This window comes from Electrophorus electricus, chromosome 6, assembly GCF_041902795.1.
Source record: "Electrophorus electricus isolate QZ-2024a chromosome 6, ASM4190279v1, whole genome shotgun sequence".
NCBI classification, from domain to species: Eukaryota; Metazoa; Chordata; class Actinopteri; order Gymnotiformes; family Gymnotidae; genus Electrophorus; species Electrophorus electricus.
The window spans coordinates 28,980,683-28,991,311 of record NC_137502.1 but is presented as its reverse complement, the minus strand read 5'-3'; the positions used below and the strand labels follow the sequence as shown (position 1 = coordinate 28,991,311).

At 45.3% G+C, this 10,629-nt stretch overlaps 1 long non-coding RNA gene across 1 annotated transcript; it reads left to right on the top strand.

The window, feature by feature from the left end:
* The first annotated feature begins 383 nt into the window (after positions 1–383).
* Positions 384–6,158, top strand: LOC145658610 (uncharacterized). The gene is made up of 3 exons (XR_014124255.1): positions 384–445; positions 605–750; positions 842–6,158. It is a non-coding gene; the product is annotated as an uncharacterized LOC145658610 (long non-coding RNA).
* Positions 6,159–10,629: the final 4,471 nt, after the last annotated feature.

The window sequence follows — 10,629 nt, the reverse complement described above, 5'->3', positions numbered from 1 at the left end:
CTATGTTCACGCACGTTGATGAAATGTCATGAACTCATCTATTAGTGAGACGGACTGCTCTCAGAATGTTTCAAGCATTGTATATCAATTTTTACATCATGCTGATAACTTCAAAAGCTAATGTTTCAACCCTAAATACAGTACGTAGGGCAGGCCGTGTGCATACAGTACACATGGACATATGTGCTGAGGATTCTCGTGACCACTCTTCACCCGGTGCTGACACATCACTTGGACTGACAATTCTGCATGCAGTTCTACCTGTTTTCTGTCCAAATATTCCTGACGTTTCTAAGAAGTAAAATGTGTTTATGCGCATGTGTGTGTGTGTGTTTGTGTAAATGTCTGTGCATGTGTGTGTTTGTGTGCACACACTTTGACAGGAGCCATCGTTCTCTTCACGAGCAAACTGCTGAGGTGGGCGTCACCGTGGACATTCGATTATGTAAGTGGTTCACCACGTCCCTGGCAACTGCTGTTTGTGTGCACAGCAAACAGCTCTGCTCGTCGTAAGACAAAAGCAGACAGGCTGTAATTAAGGATGCTCATATGTGCTCTGAGAATGAGTTTTATATAAGTATTCACAATGCAGGGCTTCATGCAGGAGAACCAGGGAGAAAGAGCGTGTGGTGCAGAGTGTGCGGGCACCTGCTGGGGCAGGGTTCACAACCAGCCTCTAGCGGTACTTGTGGCGTTGGTGACGAGACCTCAAGTGAAGAGATCTTACCTCATAACAGTCAATAATGAGGGGTGAGACGATTTGACTGGTATCAAACCGTTGCTGCTGGTTTTTCTGGTTTTTGTATTGTATTTTTAACGCGTTGGTTCTGGCTTCTCGCAGTGCCATTGGCCGAGCTGGTGTTTTCGGCGCGTGCCGAGAGAGAGGAGCATTTCAGTTCTCCACAGGCAATCGGCTCTGGGAGTGCGGCCAATCACTGGGCAGAGAGCAGGGTGGCACTGTGCCCGGAGAAAGGCGCGCGAGTGGGAGGGCGCACCCGGCCATGGCTGACTCTGCACCGGATATGGGCGTGGACACTCACACAAACACCCAGGACAAGAAGACACACTCTGCTGCCACGTGAGCAGTCCATTCAGAAAATGACCTCAGGGCAAAGTAATGTCAGGTCTCACTCTACCAGTCCACATTTTAAACACAGCAACAATTCAGACATACACTGGCACACATGTCTAAATATGTTTATAGAACATGTACAAATAGGCAAGAAAATGCGAGGAGCTCATGAGTTAATCAGTGATGCAGTCTGTAATACATAAAGGGGATCCAGGATAGAGATTCCAAAACAAGCCGTTGAACAAAATGTCACTTTAAGTGTCTGCAAGTAACTGTTGTTGTGTCAGTGTTGTGTAACTGTTGTGCACCACTGCAAGACAACCTGTGTAATCCCTCATGCTAGCAATTTGGCAAGCAAGGGTCACTCTGTGTCACTGTGTGTGTGTTCGTGCATGTGCGTGCGCACGCGTGTGTGTGTATGCATGTGTGTGTGTGTTTGTGTGCATGCCAGTGCGTGCATATATAGGTGTGTGTGCGCGTGCATGCGCGCCCGTGTGTGTCTGTGTGCGTGCAAGTCAACGTGTCTGTGGACGCGCGTGTGTGTCCACGATTGCCCTAGCACTAGAGTTCCTGTTTCTCGGGTCCATCCGATTAGTTATATTTACCTCCTCCCCTGCTAGAGCTTATCAGAGGTCCGCAGAGGCTGACGTGAAGAGTGCAGTCGCCTCGGCTCACATACGAGCAGACGCGCTCGCTAAAACTCCGCAATCAGTCTCGCATGGCCGGCTCTTACTGCTGCTCAGAGTAAATGTCAGCTGCCTAAATAGTTCTGAGAAGTGTCGACGGTGGCGTCGTGCAGATACGTTTTGCATATATATTCGACTGCACAGCTTTTCACAGCACAGTGTGTTCAGTCGCACAGATGCACAAGTTATCTTAAAAAAATATGCTGCTAGAATCACATGGTGTTCTCCAAATGTACTTTGTAGCCAAAGATGAAGTAGTGAATGAAAGCTGTTAATCATGGCAGGTTCTAGTCTTTGTGTCCACATGCAGTCAGTGTGGGTAAAACCAGTATGGAGATCCGAGATCTGTCTTATGGATGGTAATGTCTGTGGGTGCTGCCAAAGAGAATTCAGCACAGCAGAGAATTCGGCCGCTGGTGTATGAAATAGTCAGGCCAAAAATGTTAACTGCGGTCAGGTGAAAACCTCAAATCACTCAAAAATCAAATCAACACTGACTTCCTGGAAGAGGTCTTTTATACATTGTCAGAATTGTTTCTTTTATGTTTTATATTGTCAAAATATTAATGGTGAATGAACAAATTGGAGCATATTCCAAACTTCTGTCCAGTTAAGCATGCCTTTCAGTTCCTGGTGTAAGAGACACACAACATGAACCACAGGGCAGAAATATTTCCTGAACAGCTCTGGCAAGGCGTCTTAAAGGACACGTTGGTGGGCTGTTGGCTGTAGCCAAATGATTCTATTATTCTACTTTTCTAGCTTTAAATTAAAATAAATTTGTCTTAGTACTCTTACTCTAAAATTCTGTATTTTTTCAGGCTCTGGATTCTCAGGTCTTTGCTGTATGTCTTATGACCAGCTCCTGTGACTGTTATTCTTACACAAGGCTATATCCTCTACATCTCCTATGCTCTGTTCATACAAGTTCATATTTCTATTGCTTTCACACTTAACAGCACATGAACGTCCTTGTTGTGCTCACAGATCTGCCTGTCCTCAGAGCAGCAACAAAATCTTTTTGTTGGTGTCGTCATTGCTTCTTCAAAAGCTCTGTAATCATACTAAATTTTATATAGTTTGGATGCCTTATTTACTTGCAATTCCATTTTGGTAGGGCTGTGTATAGTGTATTAATCTGAGAGCTATAGTTATAGTTATAGTATAGCTATGTGCATTGACACTCCAAGGTCAGAAAAACATGCAGTTTTGTCAGAAGATTCTAGAAGTGCAACAAGCACAGGACACCAAATGTCTTCATGCTGCTCGAGGGAAAAAAAAAAAAGTATAATCAGTATAATTCAGAGATGTGCTAAGTAAATGAAAATCGCCCTACAGTCTTCTACAAAGTGGCTATGGGTAACATTAAATAAATTTTACAAAACCACTCCTTAATATATACACAATGGTTTGAATCTAATATGTCACAAAAGACATTCTCAAAAGGTTAAATGTGTCTTCGCACAAAAGGTGTTTGACTGTGACATCATATAGAGCGTAAAGTGTCAGTGGAGGAGTCTGTGTTTTTCAGTGCAGTGCTTTACTCATGGTTACTCTCCATCTACCCGCTGGTCGTCACTGAGACAGTGCTGGACACAGCTGGTCCCAAATGTATCATACAGGTGTACAGAAGAGTCCGCTAAGTTCCACTTTCAAGAGGATACAGACAGATGAGAGTGAATGAACACAACAGAGGGAAAAGAAGGGAGGTATGATCTCTCTCTCTCTCTCTCTCTCTCTCTCTCTCTCTCTCTCTCTCTCTCTCTCTCTCTGTCTGTCTCTCCATGTTGTCAGATCGCTCAGCAGTGATTTCCATATCAATATTTGAGTGACACTAAATTATTTAGAGCAGTGCAGTGACACAACAGGGCGTGAGGCAGAGTGGTGCCTCTGCATCATCCTACAGTGTGTGTATGTGTGTGTGTGTGTGTGTGTCTGTGTGCGTGCATGCATGCGTGCGTGCGTGTTTGTGTGTGTGTGTGTGTGTGTGTGCTCTCTGTGGGATTTGTTTATCTTTTGCACTTTGCACATCTCTCTATTTCTCATATTTATAAAAATCCAGCATTTTCATTTTCAGCAACAACGACACATTCATTATTTAAAAGCGTGTACCGTTTTTGTTTTCAATGATAGGTGACAGATAGTACGATGTGAAATTTAAACCCTGCTCTACGTATGTGGGTGTGTGTGCTGTATTGGCTCTGTGCGTTGCTGTGTCTGGGCTTGTGTGGCAGATGCATTCTGAGGCTGTGGTTATTTGCAGTAGATGCTGAGTTTACATATGACTAATGATGACTATCAGTGTTGACACCTCTACCAGCAACATAACTATGTAGAAAGCAGCGAAAGAGAGAGAGAGAGAGAGAGAGAGAGAGAGAGAGGGAGGGAGAGAGAGGGAGAGCGAGAGAGAGAGAGAGAGAGAGAGAGAGTGACAAGAGGAGAAAGAGTGAGTGTGAGAGAGTGAAAGAGACAGAGTGAATAGGAAGCCCATTTTACGGCTGTTGAAGGTGAGTGGCTAGAGTCGCTGGGCAGGCCGCCGCGTCATTCCCACTGAGCTCCACTTAACCCCGCCAACCTTGCCTCGGTCTCCATAACTGATTGGTCTCCAGTCACCTTGGCAACCTGTGATTGCTCAGCTCTGTTACTGGCCGGGTGCCATTCAGGCCCGCCTCTGTGCACAGCAGTGCCGAGCACATTTGGGAGGTTACGACCAAGCCCCATGAAACAGGTCATTACATGCACCAATCTGCGTACCTTTGTGTGAGCAAAAGTTTGCATGCAGATTTTCTTTCTTTCTTTCCTTTTTTCTCTCTCTCTTGCCAACACACACACACACACACTCCACTTGCTTTCCTGTGTACCCATCGCTATAGGCCGCACGCATGTTACATTTTCATTGCCTTGTTTGTTGCACCAACAACTTCCTTTTCACAGTCTTCAAGACATCCTCCCCTGCCCCCTCCCTGGAGAGAAAAACCGAAAGCGAGGGAGACAGAAAGAGAGTGAGAGAGAGAGCGAGAGAGAGAGAGAGAGAGAGAGAGAGAGACAGCAAAATCACCTTAGGCCATGATCCCAGTCTAATCCTGTTTGTCTTACAGGAGTCGGGTTCTTTTAGGCTTGACATTAAACTCAATACGATTGTATCAGGCTGAAGCCCCATATAGCTCATAACCTTGCAAGCCTGCAGTCAAGCTCCAAAGCACTTTGCAGAGTAATACTACTACAAACGTGCAAAGCAAAATAGATTCTGCAATTATAGTCAGTGAAATGACCAAGATCGTAAGTGAAGCTTGATCGAGATAATGGCATCGTGCATATTTGACATTTTTAGACTCTTCCTCAATCACTAAGCCTATTGTTAAAATAATTTTACATGCTGACAACTATGGTTTGGGGGTGGGGGGTGGGGACTGTTTTTTTGTACTGAAATTTCCAACCAAACTTCCTCTCTCAAAATGACAAGAATATGTGGCTACCGATGCAGCACATGTCCACTGCAAGGAAAGCTTGTGTATTTGGTCCTTCAACAGGACTAAAAATCCGGCATGTTTTGATGGTTACATTTATTTCTCCTGTCAGGAAAGTGTCTCCAGATGGTGCACAAGGACTCCCCACCCTTCCCCTCACTCAGGCTCAGGAGGCTGCCTGCCTGGGTCCAGCTTCGGAAAGTATATTGTGGCGCTGAAGTGAAGTGAAGTGAAGTTCTGACTTCGCATGTCGGTGCGGTTAACTACAACATGAATGCCTCATAGGACACCTCCGCCCCTGGTGTCAAGAGCAGTAGCACACGTGTGTGTGCACGGGAGCATGCATGAGAGCGTGTGAGGGTGCGTGCAGGTCAGTGTGTGCGTGTGCATGCACGTGCGTGTCCGTAAGTGCACACGCACACGCTTGCATGGGAGTGTATGGAAGTATGCGCGTGTGAGGCCGTGCAAGCGCACACGCACGCGCGTGTGTATGTGCGTGTTCGCATGACACTGCAGGCCTGCCCAGATGAGCATATTGATTTCTGGAGACTGCAGCTAAATAGCTTCCCGCCACTCCCATCGAAGGGCCCTGCCTAAGGAGGAAAGGGGGCAATAATTGAATCAGTGCTCGGGGACTGCTCTCGTTAGCATGCACTCAGTGCCTCAGAGAGGCCTACGACACCCCCTTACCCACTGCAGCCCAGCAGCTAAACAGGACCCATTTATGTAGGTCCATGGCCCTATGAAGGTACAGAATGTCTCTATTACGATTTAACCAGGGAAGCATCCTTACCAAGTATTTCTTGACTCAACCTGCAGTGCAGTAGAATAAATATACACAGTGTATAAACTGACTGAAAGATGACTAAAGAGAACACATTCATTCTGGTACAGATGTTTTCTTACTGTAGAACTTTAAGTGAATCACAGGAATATCTGAAATGATCCAAAATCATATATGTATTCAAATCTAAATTTAGTTTGCAATATATTTTTGATATATATATATATATATATATATATATATATATATATATATATATATATATTATAGTGGAACCCTGAAACACAATTTGGTTTCACACAATTAAATGTAAAGTCTGTCAGAGTTGCAAAAAAGAGAAGAATGTTTTTCTTTTATTTTTAGCGTGCCCTCATTTTAAACTCTCGCAGGCTGTTAGAAACAAGCACATTCACTCAAAATGTAAGAAATATGATACCGGCCTGATCTTGTCGAACCCCTGTCGCCATAGAGACCCCAGTGGGGTGCATCTGCATCAGTCAAAAGGCATTGAGCCTTGCCCCGTTCTCCCTCATCCATCTCTCCTTTAGCCCTGTGGGGCAGGCGAAGGACCAGGATGCTCAGAAGCAGTGTTGACGGAGTGGCAATGATGGGGCCCTTTGGGGTTAAAGCAGGACTCGCAGCGATGAGTCTGGGTCTGAGCTTTAGTTAGTCCTTGTCATCTGATGATGTCACGTGGCCTGTCGTCACGCGGCCTGTCGTCACGCAGCCTGTCGTCCCCGGCGAGTGAGCTGCAGGTGTGCCTCTGGGGCCCAGAATCATCTCCTTGGTCCCGGGGCCATTAGCTCCAGTCAGGCTATTTCATTTCAGATCAGTGATGCTGGAAAGAAAACTACCCTGCGGAAGGTCACCAGCAGGGCGGCGACGCAGTGCCTTCCGCTGGTACCAGTAGGTGTTGTCGGTGCACAGAGAAGAGCTTGGGAACGGCCACGTGTCCGAAAGGTCCCGCTCAGCAACTGTTCTGAGCGCAGCCCCAACCGTGTCCTTAGGAACACAGCTGCTTTCTCCTCATGACGCTTTGGAGGTTCCCATGGCGCGGGTTCTTATCTGAGATCAGGCGTCAGATGCCACGCTGGCCATGCTGGTTCAGCTCCACTGTGTCCTGCCGGGTCCGGACCTTAAGCTCCATCTGCTGCTACTGTGATTGGGCCACTGGACCCACCGGCACACAGTGACCTGGGGCTCCAGAGGGTGGCTGCTACTCTGGTAGGTGGCGTTTGCCCTGGAGTGGAAGATCTCAGTAGCTTATATCTGAGAGCCAATGAAATATCAGTACATGTAATGGGACTGACTTTGTGTGTAACGGGTCTGACCTCAAACCCTACATGTGGGGCTGTGGAGTTGGATTTTTAGCTCACTTTGCTCTGTCTCATCTTCTCTCTTTCTCTGCCTCTTTACCCCATTGTCTTGTTTGCTTTCTCATAAGGGATATTGTTACCAGTTTTTGGGAGGAGGGGATGTCCTGAAAGAAGGACAAAATACAAAAAACAGCTTTTCTCTCTCTCTCAGGCAAACACGAACACACCCACACACACCCACACACACACACACACACACACACACACACACACACACACTCTTCATGAAGCTTAAGCATGCTGCCAAAGTGTGGCATTGCACTGTCAGTCCCATCCCCCTCCCCCTTAATCACTTCCTCTTATTGTGAACCGCAGGAAGTGGATGGGCAAAGAGAGACGATTTCCTCTCTAAACTGACAAGGACAAACTCCTACGAGAGGAGGAAAAGCCGGCTCCCTTCCACCGAGCTCTGCTCCAACACCATTGTTCATGCCACATCCGTGTTTTTCAGAGAAGGAAAGAGGACGCTAAGATGAAAGCTGGAATGATGTGCAGACTATAACCTGGACAGCAGCCAGCCATTCCCACGTGGAACAGGTTTCTGATGTTCACATTATTTATGTTATATGTTACAGTATTTAGAGCACACTCTTACGCTGAGTGACTTACATATATTTGTTACTATACCAAATAACCTTGATGGTGGGAGCAGCTGTAGATGTAGACGTAATGTAGACGGGATACTATCTGGTGGTACCTTACATCAGCATACAAACAGACGAAGCCAAAATTTCATAAAGAATGCAAAAAGATCCAAGTTGGGAGTGTTATTCTATCTTAATCGAGTTTAAATGTAACTTATAGGTCCAAATAGTGCAATAGCACATTAACCCAGTGTCATTTACATTTATCAATCAAAAGCATACTATCAAGAGGTTGGATTAGTTATAGCAAAGTGCGTATGCTGTACATCAAGACACAAACCGTAGATTAGTGTTCACTGGCCAAGGAACTGAAGTGTCTGGAGAGAGTGGAAAGGTCATGTCCCATTCCTGAGGGTCAAGGGCACCAAAGCCGTAAAGGTCCTGGTTTGCTTCAGGCGCAGTGTAATCGTTTTTCCAGAGTCAACCCAAATTCAACCACATGCAGACACTGTAAACTTTCCCCCACCTAATCACAGTTTCTGATTGGGTGGAAGCAAGAAGCCGACCAGTGACACACTGACATCGGGACCGAGGTGCGGCTTATTCACTAAACCATTTCATTCTGATATTAAAGAAAGAATGTAAAGTTGTCTTTGCAGTGGTAAAATACTGATGATGATATCTGGTCACAGCATAAATCAGCAAATTTCCCCTCAGCTATCAACCAACGACTGAAAAATGAAACTAGGTGTTACTGTGTTGCTTAACTGCTGAAATACTTCAACAGTTATTTCTGTTAGAATCAGCCTAAATGAGTAATGAGCCATGTCCTCCTTCATCAACATTACAACTGACCCAGGTCATCAGTTTAATCATGTTCCTAATGTACATGACCTGTAAATAGACCAGCAGTGTTGACATGGAAAAGATAACACTGAAATATGTTTAAATAAAAAAAGCCATTTTATTTGAATCTAATTAAACATACATTAAACATATAACATATAAACAGACATTAAAACATACACTATTGAGTTTAGGCAGGTTTTGTTAAATGTAACAAAGTAAACCATCTAATGACTTGATCGGATTGTCTGATGCTTGGTAAAATGTGGAAGCGTTCTGTCAATAAAATTATTTTAACTGAGACCAAAGGACTGTGGTTTATAAAAATAACATGATGAATGTTCTCTGACTGCTCTCAAGTGCATTAGCATTGCATAAACAAATGACTCCCCCCACCAACATGCTCAAACACACACACGCGCACACACACACCTACACACACGCACACACACCTACACACAAGGCACACACACACACACACACACACACACACACACACACACACACACACACACACACACACACACACACACACTCCAAGACTACCAAGTCCACAGTAACACTACACTCACATAAGCACGTGTGCAGCCACCAAACCACTCGATGAATCATTAACCATCTGTTGTTCAGAAAGAGAGAGAGAGAGAGAGAGAGAGAATCAAGTCAACACCAGAGACTTGATATGAACAAAGTCTGCTCTTTATGACATCTTCTCTGGTCAACAACAACGACTCTGTTTAGGAAAATAAAGGATTGGCTAGCTGAAAGAGAAAGAAAGAAAGAGAGAGAGAGAGAGAGAGAGAGAGAGAGAGAGAGAGAGAGAGAGTAGAAGGACAGACCGAGGGAAAGCAGAGGAGGAAAACAGAGAGACGCTCTGTGCTTAGTGAGGGGTAACCGACGAGAGCCACTCAGTGAGAGTAACTCAAGCAGCTGTAGGGCAGACTGTAGTGAGCCTTGCAGGCCCATCAGCTGGAGCAGCTGCTGACAGGCAGGCAACAGACAAAGAAGCCAACAAACACAGACAAGGCAGTCTTAATAAATAAAGGGCAATCACGTATTACCTGGTACAGCTCATCTCTTGATTTTACGCTTCCCAAATCCACTTGATTTTACACATTTCAGATCCACTACTGCATAACAAACAAAATAACCCAACGAATGAATGAATACACAAATAAATAAATAAATAAATCACATGCATTCATTGGCAAAAAGAGGCGACTGATATATGATACCGCTGCTGGTGGTAGTAACACGTTCATCACTCAAGCCTATAGGTCCAGCTAGCCTTCTCCTCAAACTGCAGTCTTCTCTGGGGAGGCTACATGCAGCATATAGAGGCTTTAGCCTTATTTATCATCCAACATTCCAGTGTTGGAAAGGGCTGCCAGATGTTCACGCAATGACACTGGTATCACAAACAGAGTCTATAGAAACAAAAACAAATTCTGTGTGTGTGTGTGTGTGTGTGTGTCTCTGTGTGTGTGTGTGTGTGTGTCTCTGTGTGTGTGTGTGTGTCTCTGTGTGTGTGTGTGTGTCTCTGTGTGTGTGTGTGTGTGTGTGTGTGTGTGTGTGTGTGTGTGTGTGTGTGTGTGTCTCTGTGTGTGTGTGTGTGTGTCTCTGTGTGTGTGTGTGTGTGTGTGTGTGTGTGTTGGCAGGGGGTAAGGATAGTGCATATCTCCAAGCTGTCACACGTTTTGACTTTAAGGGGAGGGTCTTCTGTCTCGAGCCGCCACACTCGCTGGCTAAAAGGCTTTATTGTCAACGGCAAGTTAGTATGCAAGAGACAAAAGCGGCATTGTCATTCATGCAAA